Below are 22,706 nucleotides of genomic sequence, written 5' to 3'. Positions count from 1 at the left end.
GAGAATAAATAATAATAATAATAGTAATAGTAATAATAATAATAATAATAATAATAATAATAATAATAATAATAATAATAATTATTATTATTATTATTATTATTATTATTATTATTATTTAGATTTGTATGCCGACCCTATCCGGACACTCGGAGCGGCTCACAACAGAAAACACGGTAGAAATCCAACAATAAAAAGCAATTTAAAACCCTTAGTATAAAAACAATCATACATCTCAGACAAACCTTGCATAAAACGGAAACAGTTCAGGGGAATCAATTTCCCCATGCCTGACGACAGAGGTGGGTTTTGAGGAGTTTGCAAAAGGCAAGGAGGGTGGGGGCAATCCTAATCTCTGGGGGGAGTTGATTCCAGAGGGTCGGGGCCACCACAGAGAAGGCTATTCTACTGGGTCCCGCCAGGGATATACTATATATAAGACAAATTAATATATAAATTCAATATACAAATATAAATGAATATGTATTTATAATAAATAATTATTATTTAATAATGACATTATATTAAAATCTGAAATTTGATCATTAAGCAAAGCAATCAATATTTTGCCTATTGCATTTGAAATTGGCTGACTGAAGATCAGAGAATGATGAGTTCATTGTAATTACATAATTGTTATTTATTTAATTATATGCATTTATATACATATAATTTATATATAATACAAATTAATATATAAATTCAATATACAAATATAAATGAATATGTATTTATAATAAATTGTTATTATTTAATAACATTATATTAAAATAATGATACTTGTTTGGTAACCACAGTTTAGATCTGCAATTTGATCATTAAGCAATCAATATTTTGCCTATTGCATTTGAAATTGGCTGGCTGAAGGTATAGAGAATGATGAATTCATTGTAATTTCAAGTATAATGAAACTAAGACCGTGCTTAATATCTTACGTCAGCTTTCCTTTGCTTTACAGACTCTTGTAAATGTGAGGATGTCAAAAGTTACATTTTCCTAACATCCTAACTGCAAACAGTTACTAAACCTGGAATACATATAAGAAGGTTTGGCAGATAATAAACTTGATCATTTATTGAAAATGTGCATTATTCCCCATCAGCTATCAATATAAAATTGTTTTTAATCAGTGAAAAGGATATAAAATCATGCAGTAAGATTGTCTCTGTCTTGTAATTTATAAGATTTCTCACCTGTTAAACATACATTAATTATTTATTCTGATTCGTTTTATATTGGCTATTTTAGGTAATTATTGGTTACTGATTTCATGCTAATAAATTATTAAACGTATCCTTTATTCAATTTTAATCTAAAAGTACTTTGAAGATTCTTCAGTTTGCACAAATATAAAAAAATCCTCCCTTTTTGTTTCTTCCTCATTCTTCATGGTTGAGTGGCAAAATATCTTTTGCCATTCAAAAAATAATTTAAAATAGGAATTCTTAGACTTTGCTGAAATCTGTTTATTTAAATGGGTTCTAAATTCAATTAACTTTGTAGGATTCAGTCTAAAGCAGGGGGTTGTAGATTCTAACTAAGCTTTGTTCTAGGAACATAACCCACAGTTTGAGGCTGGTTGGAGGCAAAGAGTTTTATCAAACCTTTCCCCCTCTAGGATAGAGGTAGGAGGGAAGTAGGTAAGAGGGAGTGAGAAGGTAGAGGGAAGAGAGGGCAATAGCGGGAGGGGAGTAACATGAAATATAGAAGGTAAACAGATGGGAGATAAAAGTATAAACGGTGCAAATTTAGGATATTTGTTCATGATCTATTGGAAAAATGTATAAGTATGTAACATGTTGATATTGTGGTATATGGATGGATGTAAAGTTGGTAAAAAAAAATTAAAAAGTTACAAAAAGAACCCCTTTCCCCCTCTAGGAAGAGTAGTTTAGGAGACTGATCATGGCAATGCTATTAACATGCAGTCAGGCGGTAGGGAAAGCAAGTAGGATGCTTGGCTGCATAGCTAGAGGTATAACAAGCAGGAAGAGGGAGATTATGATCCCGCTATATAGAATGCTGGTGAGACCACATTTGGAATACTGTGTTCAGTTCTGGAGACCTCACCTACAAAAAGATATTGACAAAATTGAACGGGTCCAAAGAGGGGCTACAAGAATGGTGGAAGGTCTTAAGCATAAAACGTATCAGGAAAGACTTAATGAACTCAATCTGTATAGTCTGGAGGACAGAAGGAAAAGGGGGGACATGATCGAAACATTTAAATATGTTAAAGGGTTAAATAAGGTCCAGGAGGGAAGTGTTTTTAATAGGAAAGTGAACACAAGAACAAGGGGACACAATCTGAAGTTAGTTGGGGGAAAGATCAAAAGCAACGTGAGAAAATATTATTTTACTGAAAGAGTAGTAGATCCTTGGAACAAACTTCCAGCAGACGTGGTAGATAAATCCACAGTAACTGAATTTAAACATGCCTGGGATAAGCATATATCCATCCTAAGATAAAATACAGAAAATAGTATAAGGGCAGACTAGATGGACCATGAGGTCTTTTTCTGCCGTCAGACTTCTATGTTTCTATGTTTTTATGCATTTAACTGGGGAGGGAGCTTTTGACCCTTTCAGAGAGGGTCTGCAACTTGGGCATCCTCCTCAATCCACAGCTGAAATTAGAACACCATCTCTCAGCTGTGGCAAGGTGGACATTTGCCCAGGTCCACCTGGTGCACCAGTTGTGGCCCTATCTGGACAGGGAGTTTCTTCTTACAGTCACTCATGCCCTTATTACCTTGAGGTTCCACTATTGCAATGCTCTCTACATGGGGCAACCTTTGAAAAACATCCGGAGACTACAGGTAGTGCAAAATGCAGCCATGAAAGGAGTCATTGGCCTCCCAAGATGTGCCCATGTCTCCCCAGCACTCCGTAAGCTGCATTGGCTGTGGATTGGTTTCCAAAAACAATTCAAAGTGTTGTTTGCCAACAGGCTTGGGGCCATTGATTTTTAACATCTAACCCTGGCCAACAACTGAATGTAGAATATATGATGGGATGAAATGTGGATGACTGGTTTTAAGAATTGGGGTTTTAGAGTATATTTTAAGTTCGATTTCTTATATGTGTTTTGTATTTACTTCTGTTGTGAGCTGCCCTGAGTCTGCGGAGAAGTACGGCATAGAAATCTAATAAATAAACAATAATAATTATTAATAATAATTTGTTAGATTTGTATGCCACCCCCTCAGAAGACTAATAAATAAATACATACATACATACATACATACATACATACATACATACATACATACATACATACATACATACATAAAATTGCTTGCTGAATGTAAGGTCACAAAGCATTTTCATGTTTCTTTTCATGCACGTAGATTTTAAACAATAGATTTTTTTAGAAAAGAAATAAATTTAATAATAAATAGTTTTTAAAAAAGTAAGGAATATTTCCTAAGAAATGTTTTCTTCAAAGTGAACCAATTGCATTTTAACACACACACACACACACACACACACACACACAAAACAGATAGCTGGGGCACTAATGTTTTTCACTGTTAATAAGGTCGATATGGAACAGAGCTCCTGTAGAATATATATGAGTAAAGTGGAAATGCATGCCCGGATGACTGCTATAAAGCAGGCCAAAGATATGTCATGTCCAATTAATGTCAATAAGGAACATCTGTATTTAGGCACCCAAGTTACTTAATGCAAACATTTCATAATTATATACTATAGCACACATGGAGCATTATGAGATGTGGTATCCCAGTGTGAAAAATATTCACATTTTTCAGATCAGTCAGCAGTCTTGGTCTGGCTTTGGCTCAGCTTGCTGTCTCCCCATAAGAGTATTCCTTTATAATATTGAATTAAGTGCAATCCACATTTTTTCTCTTATCTGTGAAATCTTGTGGTTGTAGCTTGACTGTTTTCATAAAATGAAAGATCCAAGTACACGGAAAGTTAGGAAAGGCTTCTTTTTTTTTTGTAAGACATCTGGTTTTTTTTCTCCTTTCTTCCTTTTAAAAATGTTAACCTAAGAAGCAAAGACTAAAACATACACAATATGATCTGAAAGACTTAAGACTTATAGACAGAAAAGGTAATGGCCTCAATCCATTCTTTTTTCTGTACTCTTTGGTAAGTGAAAATGTAATTGTTTCCCCATGGGAAATCTGAAAATTAAGTGAGGAGATAGTTCATAGATAGATCTATCTGGACCTATCATAGATCTGTCATCCGACAGGACTTATCTGGATCTGTTATAGAATTATCTGGATAATTGGATAGAAGGCTGGTTTAACCGATTTTGCTTAATTTTGATTCCCCCTCCACCCTTTCTATTCTGTACTATACTCTGTTCGCATGTTGGGTGCAATAATATTCTGTTCTATTAACCCAGTGTACAAAAATCACAACAATAATAATCTATAATATTATTAGGTCTAACTTTGTGAGTGACATAGGGGAAGGTTTGATAGGGAAGGTTTGCCTATTTGCCGATGACTCTAAAGTGTGCAATAGGGTTGATATTCCTGGAGGCGTCTGTAATATGGTAAATGATTTAGCTTTACTAGATAAATGGTCAAAGCAATGGAAACTGCAGTTTAATGTTTCCAAATGTAAAATAATGCACTTGGGGAAAAGGAATCCGCAATCTGAGTATTGTATTGGCAGTTCTGTGTTAGCAAAAACCTCAGAAGAGAAGGATTTAGGTGTAGTGATTTCTGACAGTCTCAAAATGGGTGAACAGTGCAGTCAGGCGGTAGGGAAAGCAAGTAGGATGCTTGGCTGCATAGCTAGAGGTATAACAAGCAGGAAGAGGGAGATTATGATCCCGCTATATAGAATGCTGGTGAGACCACATTTGGAATACTGTGTTCAGTTCTGGAGACCTCACCTACAAAAAGATATTGACAAAATTGAATGGGTCCAAAGACGGGCTACAAGAATGGTGGAAGGTCTTAAGCATAAAACGTATCAGGAAACACTTAATGAACTCAATCTGTATAGTCTGGAGGACAGAAGGAAAGGGGGGGGGGGACATGATCGAAACATTTAAATATGTCAAAGGGTTAAATAAGGTCCAGGAGGGAAGTGTTTTTAATAGGAAAGTGAACACAAGAACAAGGGGACACAATCTGAAGTTAGTTGGGGGAAAGATCAAAAGCAACATGAGAAAATATTATTTTACTGAAAGAGTAGTAGATCCTTGGAACAAACTTCCAGCAGACATGGTAGATAAATCCACAGTAACGGAATTTTAACATGCCTGGGATAAACATATATCCATCCTAAGATAAAATACAGAAAATAGTATAAGGGCAGACTAGATGGACCATGAGGTCTTTTTCTGCCATCAGACTTCTATGTTTCTATGTTTCTAACTAAACAGAATTGTGGGAGTGAAGGAATCCTGTTCAATTGTGAGTCATTTTAAATAAAATATTTATGTGTGCATAAACCTTTGAATAAGTTTTGTTTCCTGGCAATTGCCTGGAGAAATTTCTACAGTTTTCTTGGCAAGATTTTGAGAAGTGATTTGCTATTGCCTCCTTCCTAGGGCTGAGTGACAGCGACTTGCTCAAAGTTACCCAACTGGCATTGTATCTAAGATGGGTCTAGAATTCATTTATTTTATTTATTTATTTTTTATTTGTCAAACAATTATGTATAGGGTGGTAATTTGTACAAATAAGACATTAGATAAGTAATGATAAAAAGTAACAAAAGAAGACAATAGGACAGGGATGGTAGGCACAGTGGTGCGCTTATGCACGCCCCTTAAATTCAGTCTCCTAGTTTCTAGTGTGGAGCCCTACTACAAGCTATCTTTTTTAGATAACAGAGTTACAATTTAATGTCCATTGCACAGTACCATGGGGAACTGACTGTAGTCCCCAAGCAAAATAAATATTTTTTGCTTTTGTGCTCTGTGTTTTTGGAAGGAAAAAAAATGTACCACCGAAACATCTGTTCTTTGGTAGTATCGAAATAAAGTAGATTTCTGGGTCTGGGTTGCAAACATCCAGATAGCCACTGGACGGCAGAAAAGACATATAGAAAGCTCTGACTCTTTCCATTTTTTCAGTTTTCGTTTAGATTTTGCAGCCCAGAGCTGGTAGCAATATTCCTGTTCAATTATATGGGAACATTTCAGAGATATTGTGGGCTTAGTTCCAGACCTTTATGAATATCACAATACAGCCAATCACATCAATTATTTGGTTTTCCAGTGCGTGTAAAAGTTGGTAGTTTACTGGATTCCATGTATAAATTGCTGCTGGGACTATGTGGGACAGATGAGGAGGAAACTAGCCACCAGATTGTGAGAACACAAATGAGCAGTTAGTTGAGGTGGGTTGCTCCCAGTTTGGACCAGTTGGCCTGAACTGGTAGTGACCTGCTGTCATGTCACGTCACGATAACATCACAGAACCAGTTTGGTCAGTGCCAAGTCCATGGGCACCACTCTCTTTTAATTTTTTAAATTTTTTTAATTATTATTTTTTTAAAAAATTGAATATGTTTTTTAATTTTTAAAATTTATTCTTTCTTTTAAGCATGTGCAGAAGCCGAGTTTCCGGTACTGTGCATGTGGTCACCATCTTGTATTTGGCTTTTTCCCCCCTAGATTTTTCAGCACTGCGCATGAACGCATGTGCAAAGTGCGTGCATGTCCTTGAGGCACACACACACAGTGCAGAAGGAAGCAAACTGGCAGTGAGGTAAGTTAGAACCCACCCCTCATCAGTAGCCTCACATTTCAGTGAATAAGAGCATGTATTCAATTTCATAGCTACTATGATTGTTGACTGAGCAGGGACAAAAATAGATAAATGATTAAAGCCTAAGAAACAAGCCCTATCCGTCAATAGGAGAGCTGATTTACCACCAAATTATCAGTACTTAGGAGGCAAGGATGCAATGACATAATCAAACAACAATAAATTACTTAATAGCCAGAGATCAATATCCTAATTAACAATTACAAGTTACAAATAAACAGTCAGCATATAAATACAACATGTAGAGCAGCATGGTGCATATATTTTGGAGAGAGTTTTCCTGATGAAGAAAAAGGAAGAACCCAAAAGATTGCAAGAATAGATTTTTGGTCCCAGTGACTGATTCAAGTTACATCCTGTAAAAGTTGTTTTTATGCTATAGTCTATTAAGTGTTCACTAACATTGTGTCTAAAGAAACCAGTGCACATACCTTAATTGACAAATACATTATTGATAAGAATACTAATCATTATCTGAGTCTTCAGCAAGTCTTCATATTTTTACAGTTGAAAAAACATTGCTTTTACAATAAGTAAAAATTTACAAGTAAATTTAAGTTCTTGTAAGTACAATGAAATGAGGTATGCCTACACAAAAGGAAAAATACATCACTAAAACATCAGAAGATATTAATTTCCTTGTATTTGCTTTTTTATAATGGCTTTCCCTTTCAGAATCAAACTGACTAGTTTTTAGTTGTTATTTATTATTTTATGCTAGAATTTTTAATTGTATATTTACTGAGTGTTTTTATTTGTTCTGATCTCCGGTCTATGACTGTAATAAACTAAATTGATTGATTATAATGCAGAATCAAATATCCACAAGTTTCTGAACTTCAGCATCACCTAGGGATAGACAAAGGATTGAATGATTTGAACCATAATATACTGCTTCCCATTTCTTAAAAATATCTCAAATGTTTCATAATAAAATCAAAATAATTGCATTAATGTATTAAAATGTTGTGAGACTGACAAAAATTACAGAGTATGATATACAATAAAATAAGCAGTGAGACTAAAAGAAACAAAAAAAACCCACTTAAAAGATGTTGATTCTGCATCTGCCACCCTTAAGAACTAGTTGAGTGGATAATATGTGTAGCTTGGAATTGAATAGGTAGTCTATCACAGGGGTCCCCAACTTGTGCTCCATGACTTGTTCTGCCCCAGCTAGGGACCAGAAAAAACAGCACACACACAGTATGTTAAAACCTGTATTTAATTGATTAACCAATGTTAATAAACTGGCTTAGTAGTGTTCACACAGAAACAAATCTTAAATTAGTCTTTTCTTGAAAAAACAGCTGTTAATTACAGGGCATTAACAGCTGGCATAAGTCCATAAAGCCACAAAGCAAAGATAAGTATCTTTGGTTATCTTTGGTTATCGCTAGGAAGCTTATGGAGGTTGGCAAGATGCCTGGAATCAGTCCACAAAATGGAAGCCAAAACAGATAAGCCGAGGTACACAAATGAACAAACTATCAAATGAGCTCTTTCCTGCAGAGTTTTTTATGTCTTCGCCATTTCTTAAGTAAGCTTCAGGATAGTGGAACACTTGGATTGTTTTATATGTGTTGTGGTTAGCTCTGCCCCAGCTCCTGCCCTAAGGACTGTGGATGTGGGGGAGACATCTACATGCTGCAGGCCTGTTTTGCCCCCGGTGGAATCTATTGATGAAGGCTCCTCTGACCAAGAAGACATGAGTGACAGGGAGGAGGAGAGTGTGGCAGACAGCTCAGAAGGAGATCCATTATCTAGCTCCTCCTTGGATTCAGAACAAGAGTTAATGATACAGCCACGCATGAGGAGAGCGATGCATAGGCAACAACAACTGAGAGATTATTATCAAAGAAAATGAGGCCACCTGTGGTTGGGTGGGGCTGTGGTGATTAGTGAGGCTGCTATAAATAGCAGCCTGTGGGTTTGACCATTGTGGAGGATTATCTGATCGTTGTTTCGTGACTGCTTTACTGACTTTGACCTTTTGTGTGCTGATTTTCCCCCCTTTGAAACTAAACCAGAGCAAAGTGTGTTTCACTTTGTGAAAGAAGAAGGACTGTGAATTGCCTCACAGCTGCAAGCTAAATATCACAGAACTGATAAGGGACTTGTACAAATTACCAGTTTGTTTGGAGATGAGTGCTCTTTGCTATACCAAAAGAGGGCTTGGTTTAAGTGAATTTTCCTTATAAAGAACATTGTTTTGAATTTTCAAATGTGTGTGTGTCTGAAATTTGTACCTGTGAATTTTTGGGAGGAGTCTACCAGAGAGCCCGACAGAACAATAAGGAAGCTGGAAACATTCAATTAATCCTTTAAGACAAATTTCCTTTGTGAATTTTTACAGCTTTTTAATTTGGGGAAAATTATATAACTTTCATAAATAAAATAAATTAAAGGTGAGAAGAACGTCAGTTTCAGCCAAGATGATAAGAAGTTTAAGATAATTCTGGCTTAGTGAACAATCTGACTCAGAGCGTCTTCAAACTTGACAACTTTAAAACTTATGCACTTCAACTCCCAGATTTCTACAGCTGGCTGTAGAACTCTGGGAATTAAAGGCCACAAGTCTTAAACTTGCAAGTTTGGGGACCCATGATCTGACTGCATCCCAGTGAGGAATCATGATAAACTGCCTTTCTTGCCTTGAAAGAGGCAGATTCTCTCATGAAGAGAATAAAAGTTACTAACACTGGTTTTCGTAAGGAATTGTGTATTTTGCCATTCATTATCATATTTTTTCTCTTACTTATACACATTTTTATCCTAGGTAGTACTGAAACCAAATAATCAGAGAAAACAACTCCTGGGTTCCTTGATTAGATAACATCTCAAAATTGGTGTGTTGAGTTTATTAAAGGAATATTCTGCACTGTCCCATACATCGATTGAATAGGCCTACTTCCTCATCTTTTCACCTATCTCCAAGAATGAAAGCTGACCCAAAGCAATGATTGTCAACCTTTCTTTTGTGGCTTATGGGCCTTAGCAATGAAAAAAAAACCAGATTTATTTATTTATTGGATTTGTATGCCGCCCCTCTCCAGAGACTCGGGGCGGCTAACAGCAATAATAAGACAGCGTACAATAATAATCCAATCCTAGATGTTAACCTAATGGAAAAACTTATAGATCAGGTTAAACTTTGGTTTAAACTCAGGTTTAAGCAAATCCCATCCTGGCTTTTTCTTAGTAAGAGTACCAACATTTATGTGTGTTGTCTTTGTTAATAACACACACTGTCTTTTCCCCCAAACTAACTGAACTCTGATAAGATTTCAAACTCTAACAAGAGTTTGATACAGCAAGGTTCTTACAAAATTGCTCGAATGCTACATAAGATTTATGATATTTCAGAAGTGGAAACATTGTGGTGCTTGGGCATTGTTATGGTAAGTCTACTTAGCTAATCTGCCTAACAACCATTCATCTTCATTTAACCCTTTATCAAAACTACTGTATCTAAGTTTGTGGCCATCACCACACATTTTGAGTTAGTGAGAAAATGATCAAAATTCAAAAGAGGAGCAAATGTTTGTGGACCATATGTTCTCATATTTAATTTAAAACATGCCATAGGCTTTAGGAAAAGGGAGGGGTTAAAGCAATACCATGTTTCAAGATTTGGAAAAATATATCGTGTCATCCCCAAACCCCCAACAATTTACCCTTAGATTATCTATGGTTGACCTATCCAGATTCCTGAGAGGTGAGTAAAGGGTGAGTACAAGTGCACTAGAGTGCCTTCCGTCCCCTGTCCTATTGCTCTCCTATATCTCCTATAACTTTCTTCTATTCCTATATCTCTTCTTCTATTCTTTCATTGATATGTTCTATTCCTCTATCTTCTATTCTTTCTTAGATATATTTTACTATGAGTATCTCCTCTATAACCTTCATCATGTATTTTACTATGTGTGTATGTGTGTGTGTGTGTGTGTGTGTGTGTGTGTGTGTGTATGTATGTATGTATGTATGTATGTATGTATGTATGTATGTAGATTGTTCTGAGTTCGGGTTTTGCCCTGTGTAATATTTTGCATGTCTATGCGACGTTTCGGTGAAATCACATTCACCATCCATATTTACAACAGCACGAAGCTTGAAACTTCAGCCTGATGATGGTGAATGTGATTTCACCGAAACATCGCATAGACATGCAAAATATTACACAGGGCAAAACCCGAACTCAGAACAATCTACATACATATACCCGTGAAAATCTATGAAAACATATACGGTATATATATATATACACCCACTAAAACCCTCATTATGTATTGGACTAAATAAATAAATAAATAAATAAGCAAGCAAGCAAGCAAGCAAGCAAGCAAGCAAGCAAACAAACAAACAAACAAACAAACAAACAAACAAATAAATAAATAAATAAATAAATAAAATGTTATGAAATGATGGTGCGGAAATGTTAGACATTGATTTTTCTTTCTTTTAGCCTATATGCATCCTATATTTCTACAGCATGTAGCTCAGAGCCACACGCATGGGATTCCCAGCACAACTCCTCCAGTTTTTAACCAGGCATAGATCAACTTAGCTTCATTGACTAAATTTTGATTTGTTTGTTTTTGAAACCTCGTTTTACTATTTCAGTGTTGCTATAAATTATAAGTTTCTTTGGTAATTCGATCACCAAATTCCAAATTGGAATTAATGCCAATAGGTGAAAATTTGGCTACTCACCTATTTAAGGAATATCAATTCAATATTTATACCAAATCTAATAAGTATTTTAGTAAGTGCATTTACTCCTCAACTTACAACAGTTCATTTGGTGACCGTTCAAAGTTACAACAGCATTGAAAAACATGACTAACAATCTTTTCATCCATGGCCATGTGATTAAAATTCAGATGCTTAGCAACTGTTTCATATTTATCACCATTTTTGTGTCCCAAGGTTATGTGTCCCCCTTTTGCAACCTTCTGACAATAAAGTCAATGGGAAAGCCAGATTCATTTAGCAATTGGATTACTAATTTATCAACTGCAATGGTATACAACAAACTTCTTCTGAAACTCAAATTCTATGGCATCTCAGGTCCCCTTCATGGTTGGCTTATTTTATTCTTGTCAAACAGACAACAAGTGGTTAAAATAGGGAATGCCCTATCAAATCCTGCACCTGTCAACAATGGTATCCCTCAAGGCAGCATTCTAGAGCCAACACTATTCATACTTTCCATAAATGACCTCTGTGATCATATTACAAGCAACTGTATCCTCTTTGCTGATGATGCTAAATTATTTAATACCACTGACAATACTGCTACCCTTCAAAAAGGGTATGTATCAGAATGGCCAAACAAGTAACAACTTCAAACCAATACATTCTGTCTAACACATCTGCAAAAAAAAATCAGAACACAAAACAAATGTGGAGGACCTTGGACTACTCATATCTAATTATCTAAGTGCCAGAACCCACTGTAACAATATTGCCAAAAATTGTTATTAACCTAATCCTGCGTAGCCTCTTCTCTGGCAATATTAATCTACTAACCAGAACATACAAAACATTTGCTAGACCAATTCTTGACTTTAGCTCACCTGTCTGGAACCCACACTGCATATCAGATATCAATGCATTCAAAAGAGTCCAAAAATATTTCACAAGAGAAATACCTCGCAACAGAATACCTTATTCCACCAGACTTGAAATTTTGGACTTAGAGAGCCTAGAACTTCATTGCCTTCAATCTGACCCAGAAGAATGGAGAACTCTTGTGAAATATTTACCACAGTGTCCTATCTGGCAATGATTTTTTCAGCTCAACTGCAACAATACACAAGCACACAATCGAGTCAGACCTAATGTAAACTGCTCTAAACTGGACTGCAGAAAATACGACTTCATCAACAGAGTAATCAATGCCTGGAATGCACGACCTGATTCTGTGGTTTCTTCCCCAAACCCCCAAAATTTTAACCTCAAATCATTCCTAAAACGTCTGTAAGGGGTGTGCATAAGCACACTATTGTGCCTACCATCCCTGTCCTACTGTCCTATTGCCAAATTTATCTGTACCTACTTTGCTAATGTTTGTGTTTATACTAATACCTACCTTGTACATGCTTGACAAACAAACAAATAAATAAACAAACAAACAAACAAACAAACAAAACAAACAAGCAAACAAATAAATAATGTGGTGAGAAAGGTCATAAAATGCAACAAAACTTACTTAACAATTGTGTCACAATTGGGCTCAATTATGGTTATAAGTCAAGGGCTATCTGTATATATCAAAGGATATAAATCAGTAACAAGTAATATCAATAAAATATTTAGAAACAAAAATTGTTCCATTTGTTAAGGAATAACTCTTCTAACATACTATGATATTTTCCAATTAAATAGAAGCCCAAAAAGGCTCACCACCATGTTTGAACAATGTGTCACAAAGGAAAGATTACAAAAGAAGTAATAAAGGGACATATACTTTGTGCATGTGTGTATAAACACATACAAAAAAATATATGGATGGATCTAGAAGGGAAAAGGAAGAAAAACTTTCCCCTGTCTTGCTATATAGAGTAAGAAAAACTGACTTTTATGACTAATTTCCCAACTTGAAGCTCAGCTAGTTAGCCTACCAGTAGTTGAAGATTATGGAAACTGTTCTTCAATACAGCTAGGGACAGCTTCAAGAGGATAAATTTATAACAGCCGACTGTGTCTCAGTTCAAAAAACAACACTTGCTCTGCTTACATGAAGTTAATATAATACAATTCATGCTAATTCCTATGAAATGCCTTCATCATAATTAATTAAAATGTCCTAAGGAGTTTGTTAGAAGCATGAAGGCTGAAATTACAAAAAAAAAGGTTCTTCTAAATCTGTCAAAAGGCTTTTTTTCATTAATACAGAATCTGTTGACATATTAATTCACTTCTACAAGTACCCATTTTAAGTTTTTTTTGCCAGTGCTATTGCTTTTTTAAAACAAAACAAAACAAAACACTAGATGCTTTTAAAAGTATATCTGGAGATCTAACCCTTTCTTCAGATTCATTCATTAGATTCTATAAAAAGGAGACACACTTCTTGTTTTATGTTTTCAAAATGATAGAACTTCAAAGGGCTTGCAAATTAAAAAAAACTTAATTACAGATGATAGCTTGCTTTTCAAAAAAAAACCTCTTCTGAAGTTTGTTAAACAGGAATTACTGCTCTGTTCCTTTGGATAGTTTGCAGCAATTATTGTAACCCTGAATATCAAATTATTACTTTTGGCAATTGAAGATAATACTTTTGTCACTTATATACTTATAAGATACAACTTCAAATTGCTAGTTTCAAGACCAGTAGTTTTATAGCCACTTGAAAATTATGCCTCACATCAACAACTTTAGCAGTGGTTCCTACTTCATTTATGAAGCTGCAGCAGTTTTAGTATTGAGCATGTCTTTCAAAGTCCTATTTTGCACAATCAATTTTCCAGAAGTGACCACAAATATTGTCCACTTGCGTTTGAATGTTGTCCAGAAAATTCAAGAGGATTTTGGGAATTGAATGAGATACCTGCCCATGGCGTATATGATTTGGAAAGGAAACATTGCGGAAGGAAGGGAGGGAGGGAGGGAGGGAGGGAGGGAGGGATCTCCTTCTATTTCTCCAAGAAATTAAGGTGGCTAATAAAGAATTCCCAATTTTGTCCCCAGAACAACCACATTAAAAGGCTGAATTGAGAGAAATTAATTGGTACAAAATCAGTCAATATGTGTCCATCACTAATTATATATTTGAACTAGTTTCTTAGTTCCAATCTAACTCCTTGGGCATTACATCTCACTTGTTTTCATTGATTAAAACAAAACATTTTAAGGAAGATTTTTTACAAGGCAGCATCTGAAATAAAGTTAGGAGGTTGGTAAAATCCCACCTGAACTGAATAATGGAGCCAAGTCAGAAAATTTCTAACTTTTCTCATTTGTCTTCACTATTCCATGCAAGTCCGTCCTCATCATTTGTTCATTTTTTTTCCTTCCTTTTAATTAGCAGTTGTTAATCCAATAACAGGACTTCAAGACAGGAAGAGTTGGAAAACTTTTCTATCTTTTCTCTCTTCCTTCAAAACATGAAAACCCTGAGAGATACATTCTGTCAAGGCCAGCTACTGTTGACTTTCCTTTGAATTGGCACAGAGAAATTATCAAATTATCTTACAATATCGTCTCTTTCCGCAAAAAATATTCAGATATTTCCAGGTAATTTAGACATCTTGTCCAACATCAAACTCTAGTACAATTCTCTGCCTGTGTCTGTCCCCCAAACTTGAAAGAATAGACAATAACTGCTAGATGTTGCTGCTCTGTGTTTGAGATGAGTTTTCTCTTCAGAAAACAGAAATTATAGTTTAAAAAACTGACAAAGACCAACATGGTAAGGAAATAGAAAAAAATGACAAAGACCAACATGGTAAGGAAATACAAAATAACCTCCAAATTGAGCAAGTTTAAGAGAGAAGGATAAGTGCAAAAATGCTTTTTAAAATGCAGTTCTAAATCCAAAACCTGTCTGCATTGAAGAATATGACATAAACCTTTTGCGCTGGAAGCAGAGTGAAAACGCGGACACAGAGCTAAATTTAAACATGGTCATTTTTATTAATTAAATAAAACTTTACTTAATTAAACAACAAACTAGGACCTGCAGGGGCCAACTAAGAACATTGGGGCGGAAATGATGTAATAAAGTTCCTGGGCAACTATGGGCATAGCTCCTTGTTGATCCAGGTGAAGGGGACCACGCCTATTCCTATTTGGCCCCCTAAGGGCGACCCCCAGGCACACTGAAAGATAGGGAGGGCAGGCAGGTGTTCGCATGCTCATTGCCAGGGCGAAAAGGAAGGCCCCGAGCCAGCTCAGCCCTTTATAAAGGGCCGGCGCTGACGCCAGGCCTGGCCGGGATTTCACAAAATATTGAGAGATCCCGGCCAAAAATGGCTGCTATGCCGGGGACCGTGTTTCCCCGGCCCCACCGCAAATCCCAGCCGGTGGTGAGTCGCTGGCAAAACATTTTTTAAAAAAATTAGGGAAAGAAATCCTTCATACATCTTCAAGAGCTGGAGAAAACGTCAAATGAAATCTTTAGGAATCTGGGCAGGAATAAAAAAAATGGAATGAAATCAATTTACTGTATCAATTGATCAAAGGAAAAGTTAGTCATTAAGTATTTATTGAACTAAATCTATTCAATCATTGAATAACAAAAGCAATTCTGGAGCAGCTGCAATTAGTACACATCATAGCTCAAAAGTGCCAAAGGAATAAAACAGAGTAAGGGCTGGTATGGCTCTGACCTAGTAGTTATCTAGGCTAGCCACCTTTTAACTTAAAATGTCAGAAGTGAAACATGGAACTTTCGTCATGCAAAACATGTGGTCTACCACTGAACTACAGCTCCCTTTCTGCTGTTTTTTATTTGTTGGGTAAATTCAGATTGTAAGTATAGTTCTCCTAACCAGAATGGCCATCATGCCATTCTCATTCAACATCAAGGTCATTATTATGGTTTTGTATCCATTATTGTAGAAGGAGCTTTGCATCTTGTTCTGGTTTGTTGGCACATAACCATGAAACATTAGCTCTAGAGTTTGAGTCAAAAGTGTTCTGAGGCCTGGAAAAACCTCTCTAATTCTTGCCATCCTAATTTTAGCTGAAATCATATGCAGAAAAGCTGTCCTACAAATGTCAAGATGTTCTTGTGATTTTTCCAGCCCTGATGGAAGAAGAAATTGTTGAATATCCCACAAAGGATTCTATTCTCAGCTTGATAAATGCTTGGAAAAGCATTTTAAGTGGAAATACTTAAATACTTCTGATGTTGTCATATCAAATGTTCCAACTGTTCTGGAGTTGCACTGTTTCTGATTTTTTTTTTCCTCTCTGAACTTTAGTGGCAGAAATAGTGCAGTTGGGAAACAATAATGAAGAATAACTCAGCGATGAGATCTGACTAATTTTAAGTGCGTGTGACAATAATTACTACCTAGAGCATTTAGCACTGAACTCAGGAATTACTGAAATTTACACAAAGTAGACATGTTCAAGAGGACCAATCTGGTTGGGAGTTTCTCATGAAAATATAATGAGTACCTATTCAAGGAGACATGAGTTTTGCCTCCTTTAATCCTGAATATAGTTTGAAAAGATAATTAATCGGCAGAGCTTAGATCTTAGAGACAGCAGCAGGAGCAGTCAAGAGTTCAGATTTCCTGGGTAACATATGTGGAATGGCTGCAGAATCTACAAGAAAATAGGTTCATTTCCAATCCTATAAAATGTAAATATTTGTTTGGAAGCACATGGCAGTCACAGAAACTATGTTTATTGTTTATTAGCAAGCATGCATAAGTATTCGATTTTATGATAATTTTGCAGTTTTTACCAGATGCAATACTATTTGTCTATCTGGAAACATTTAGAAACATTATCTATATGTGATAATCAAGACTCACTTCCTTCTTTTTTGGACTTTTTAAGTTTCCAAACCAAAAAATCACATCAGATGTAGCCAGATCAAGCTTGTTGTGAATAGGGATCCCAGAAAGACATCCCTCTATCTTAAGAAAGTACTGAAAGAATCACCTGGATGAGCCCTTCTAGATCATTAAGATTATTTTTGCCCCATTTCGAAAAGGATCTTGTCTTCTCTTGATCCATTTCTTTAGTGAATCTTTCTTTAGTGAATCTTTGTTTTCAAATGGTTGCAAAGAGGGGGAAAAACCCTAACCTTCAATAAAGGTATAGAGAGCAGGCCTATAAGTGGTCTCTGTGTGCCTGTTTATATGAGAGAGATTATTATTAATAATATGAAATAGAAAACTAATCCACCCTGGAGGATTAGAGGGGGGCCTGTGGAGAAGAAAATGTCAGTATATTAAGTTTTATAGTATTATTACGGTATTATGCCTATTCAGCATAGTGAATATAGTACCATATTATCAAGTAGCCATGTGTGTGTAAATAATTCCTTTGCATCTCCAGTAATATTGTCTGGTACAAGCATTCTGCCTTGGAAAAATTCCAGGCTAAGGAGTTCTATTTTAAAAACTAAAAGTAATTCAATTATAGTTTATATTTTATAAAGAAAGAAATGGAAAGCAGGGGGGGGGGGACATTTTTTGAAATCACTTCAAGGAAATCTTGAACTGTCTCAGGGTATTCATTACATAACATTATTAAGACATGTATTTATGTATTGTAACATTAAGCCTTTCTTTTATCATATATTGAAACAATTGAAACTTTGTTTCTATCTATATGCAACCTAGTGAGGTGCACAGTAACAGAAAGCAAAATATTAGTAAAAGGGATTCTTGCTTGGTTCAAGTTCCTTAATGCATTCATTACATCTTTTTATTGCAATAATAAAATGTTATTATTATAAAATAATAAAATGTTAATGTTATTATGAAATTTTAAGTTTCGTAGCGGTTCCTCTTAAATTGCAACTTCACATCAATACCTTGAGGTGACTTGGGCTGACAATGGCTGCTTGGAGATTTCTTAATGGGCAGCAATTATTCCCGTTCCTCTGGTGAACTATTTTATATATATATTATGTATGTGTGTATGTATGTATGTATGTATGTATGTATGTATGTATGTATGTATGTATAAAGCCCTTCATGGCACCGGACCAGATTATCTCCGGGACCGCCTTCTGTCGCACGAATCCCAGCGACCAGTTAGGTCCCACAGAGTGGACCTTCTCAATGTCGTTTGGTGGGACCTGAGGAAGAGCCTTCTCTGTGGCGGCCCTGGCCCTCTGGAACCAACTCCCCCCCAGAGATTAGAATAGCCCCCACCCTCCTTGCCTTTCGTAAGCTCCTTAAAACCCATCTCTGCCATCAGGCATGGGGGAACTGAGATATTCTTTTCCCCCTAGGCTTCTACAATTTATGCATGGTATGTTTGTATGTATGATTGGTTTTATAACAAGGGTATTTAGCTGTTTTAGTGTTGGATTGTCACATGCTGTTTTACCACTGTTGTTAGCCACCCCGAGTCCACAGAGAGGGGCGGCATACAAATCCAATAAATAAATAAATAAGTACATACACACACACACATATACATCACCCTACATCTCATCTCATTTCTGGTGTGTCAATCTTGGTTTTTACGTTACAATATTTTATTTAGTTGTGTTTCCACTAAAAGGCTATTCCTCATATACATTCTTTACTTTGCTAGTTCTATTTAAAAACTTGAAAGGGTTCAATTGTTGCAGATTTGGGGGCATAGGAAATGTCACTTAGCTGCAAGCCCACCACCATGTACATTCTGCAATGAAAGATAGGATTTTTGGGAGGAGGGACAGACTGTAAATTATATATATTTATTTATTTTGTCAAACAATTATAGACTGGTAATTTGTACAAATAAAACATTAGATAAGTAACGATAAAAAGTAACAAAAAAGACAATAGGAAGGGGCAGTAGGCACAGAAAGGGGGAGAGGTCAATTGTAGATAGTCTAAGGTTAAAGGTTTTGGGATTAGGAGTAGAAACCACAGAATCAGGTAGTGCATTCCAGGCAATGATTACTCTGTTGCTGAAGTCGTATTTTTTGCAGTCATGTTTGGAGCAGTTGACATTTAGTTTAAATCGATTTCGTGCTCGTGTGTTGTTGCGGTTGAAGGTGAAGTAGTCGTTAATAGGTAGGACATTTAAATACCCTAAAGACAGATGTGCTTGTTTTGTTAACCTTTTCATGTTTTTTACAATATATTATTTAAATATATATTTTTATTGGCCAATTGAAAAAATATATATATTCTATGTGGAGAGTAGACATTTATAGTTCTGATAATGGTTTTCTTTTGTTGGCTGATTATTACACATGGCAACAAAAATAACATTTTATGATCCTCTTGATGTTAATAGCTATTTTGCCCATTTTAATTTGTTGCACGGAATCCTAATTTTGCTTTAAAATTAAGTATAATATTAAACATCTGAACATTTGGATGCACAAAACCACACTGACAAAAGGGAAAGGGGTTCATTATAGCAGCATATAGCTTTTTGGATTGCATTGGTGCATTTCCACTGTAATATAATCCATGAGGCTCAGCCTAGAGAAAATTAGGTGCGCTTATGTCTCATTGAAATTACTGAAAATAAATGGCCGAGTGAAAGACTTCCTTCTCGTTGATTTAGATGTAATGTCAATATGTCTAATTTTCACTAGATTGCAGCTAAAGTCTGCCTTGAGGCAATAACTATCTAATTTCCACAAACAATGCCATTATTAAAGACATGTTCCATAAACTGAGATGGGAAGGCAGGCAGAAATCATAGGATCCCTTTTTTACAACAACGGAAAAGAAAACCTCTTGTGACCTGGAAGCAACTCCCTAAATGTTCTCCCAGTTTGGCTGCTGATCAAGTTTTGCTTAGTGCCCTGTGATCTACCTGGCTGTGCTGTGGCCAAGGAGCATCAACTGACCTGTTTCACAAACCAACAAGGAAAGGAATATTGTATTGTATTGTATTGTATTGTATAATATTGTATAATATTATATTATATAATATATAATATCATATCATATCATATCATATCATATCATATATAATATCATATCATATCATATATAATATAATATCATATCATATCATATAAGATAATATCATATCATATCATATCATATCATATATTATATTTTTATTAGATTTGTATGCCGCCCCTCTCCGTAGACTCGGAGTGGCTCACAACAGAAACAATACAAATCCAACACTTAAAAACACTTTAAAATCCTTAATATAAAAGACAATCATGCTAGAAAAATAAAAGACAATTATACTGCGAGAATGTCCTAGCAGTACATCACACAGAAACTTTACATACTTATTTTATTCATTTCTTCTTGTTGTTTTTTAAAGTAAAGTAGGACTACAGATTTGAGTGAAGATAAAGTTGATCCTCTCCAAGTTGATCCCCCATCCTCGTTGATCTCCTCCAAGGCACCAAAAAATAAAATGGAAATTGAGTTGAATATACTTGGAATGGTCAAATTTGAACAAGATTAAAGTACTGTAGACCTTCCTTTCTCCCATCTAAATAACATAGGTGAATTGAACCTAACCATTTGTGATTAAGATGGAATGGGGAGAATGTGGGAGGGAAATATAAATCTAGTTCAGTTATAAGTCAGGAGGAAGACACTGGAAACATGGAGGCTGATTGGAAAGACGGTTTAATGATGGACAGAAAAACAAGGCACATGGTTTCTGGGCAGCTGACCACATAGAGTTGAGAGTGGGGGTATTTATTCCCTCTCTTGGGCTTTGGACTTGAACTTCCTGTTCCTGTGCAAGAACATGTATTCTATCGGCTGTTGTCACAATCCCTGGGGCCATGCACAAATCCTAGGAGTTGGTCTGAGCTAAGTTTGGTTGAAGTTTCTGAATGTCAGGGGTGGGTTCTAACTAACCTTGCTGCCAGTTTGCTTCTTCCTGCACCTCATGGGCACGTAGGCATGCTTTGCATGCAGGCAGGCACATGCGCAGTGCTGAAAAATGTAAACAACCCCCCCCCCCCAAAAAAAGCCAAAAATCACATGGTGATGCATGCACAGTGCCAGAAACTTGGCTTCTGCACATGTGCAGAAGGGAAAAAAACTGGGAAAAAATTCCTCAATTTTTTTTCCATTTTTTTTAAAAAGATCATGCCACCCGTGGACTGACATTGACCCAACCAGTTCTGTGACGTCAAGGGTTGTTTCTAACTTACTTTGCTGCCAGTTGGCTTCCTCCCACACTGTGTGGGTACGCCTTATGAGTGCCGAAAAATAAAAATAAATTTTAAAAAGCCAAAATCAAAATGGTGATGCATGTGCAGTGCCAGAACAACAACAAGGAAAAACCAGGATTTTTTTTAAAAAAAGATGATGGTGTTCATGGACCAGCACCAACAGAACCGGTTCCATGATGTTATTGTGACATCATCAGCAGGTTGCTATCTGTTCAGGTGAATTGATCCAAACTGGGAGGAACCCACCTTTGATCCAAACATTACCATCTTGGAGAAGTTTCATCTCACCGTAACCAGCTTTAATGCATGGGTAAGGAAGCTTGGAAAAGAAATAATTAGTTGGCATTTGACATATTCAAGATGCATGGGAACAGCATGAATATTGCATAATTTGATTTCAGCAAAGCATTTGGATCCTAGGATCCAAATGAAATAAAGCTGATCTTGTAAACCTCGTGCTCTAGTTTTGGGTTCCTCAGGCTGGCCTACAACTTTGGAAGAAGCTGCACTAAGATTCCCACTCCCTTAGCTTGGCCAATCTGCTTGGCTCAACTGTTTTGGCCTTGCTGGCCTGCCCTGGTTTATAAGACAAACTTACCATAATATTTTTGCTTACCATCTCCAGGATCTGACTATTAGCACATTTTCATCCATCTGTTGCTGGCCTTTGGATCTTTGCATAGATATTGTGGAGTCTAATAGTGATCTATTTCCAAATGTGTAATCTCTAGCTTGGTCTTTGACCCTTGGAACTGCCCCCTAATCAGATTGGATGCAAAGTTTGGCCACATCCTGATCGATTGTTGGTAATATTAGGTTATACGAGGCTTCTGACAGAATGTGTGCATCATACATGGCTACTACTGTGCACAGAGAGTCCTTTCCAGCATAACAAAAAATATTATGTTTCTGATGTACTGGTTAAATTATGAGTCATTCGCCCAATTGTTTTGTCAGGAATTTAACTTCCCTGAATCACAATTAGAATTCTAAAAGTGCTCAGAACCAAGAGCATGTTGACCCTCACAATCCTGTTTGCATTACATTTGGCTTCGGCCCAGTCTACAAGTTGCCAAGGAAGGAGGTAAGAGAATGGCAGTCAGGTCTTGCTGAGGCAATCTTTTGAGGGAAATTAAAAA

General features: G+C 36.2%; 1 long non-coding RNA gene across 2 annotated transcripts; it reads right to left on the bottom strand.

Annotated features, from left to right (window-relative positions):
* Nucleotides 1-15,388: 15,388 nt before the first annotated feature.
* On the bottom strand, nucleotides 15,389-22,236 carry LOC139158559 (uncharacterized). Of its 2 annotated transcripts, none has more exons than XR_011557713.1 (3): nucleotides 22,184-22,236; nucleotides 20,662-20,770; nucleotides 15,389-15,901 (listed from the first exon to the last, which is right to left on the bottom strand). It is a non-coding gene; the product is annotated as an uncharacterized lncRNA (long non-coding RNA). The 2 variants fall into 2 exon arrangements; XR_011557714.1 differs by having other exon boundaries at nucleotides 22,166-22,220.
* Between the last annotated feature and the right edge of the window lie 470 nt (nucleotides 22,237-22,706).

The sequence above is a fragment of the Erythrolamprus reginae genome, chromosome 2, assembly GCF_031021105.1.
Source record: "Erythrolamprus reginae isolate rEryReg1 chromosome 2, rEryReg1.hap1, whole genome shotgun sequence".
Lineage (NCBI taxonomy): Eukaryota > Metazoa > Chordata > Lepidosauria > Squamata > Dipsadidae > Erythrolamprus > Erythrolamprus reginae.
The sequence above is the reverse complement of the archived record's forward strand: the minus strand, read 5'-3'. Positions and strand labels throughout refer to the sequence as shown.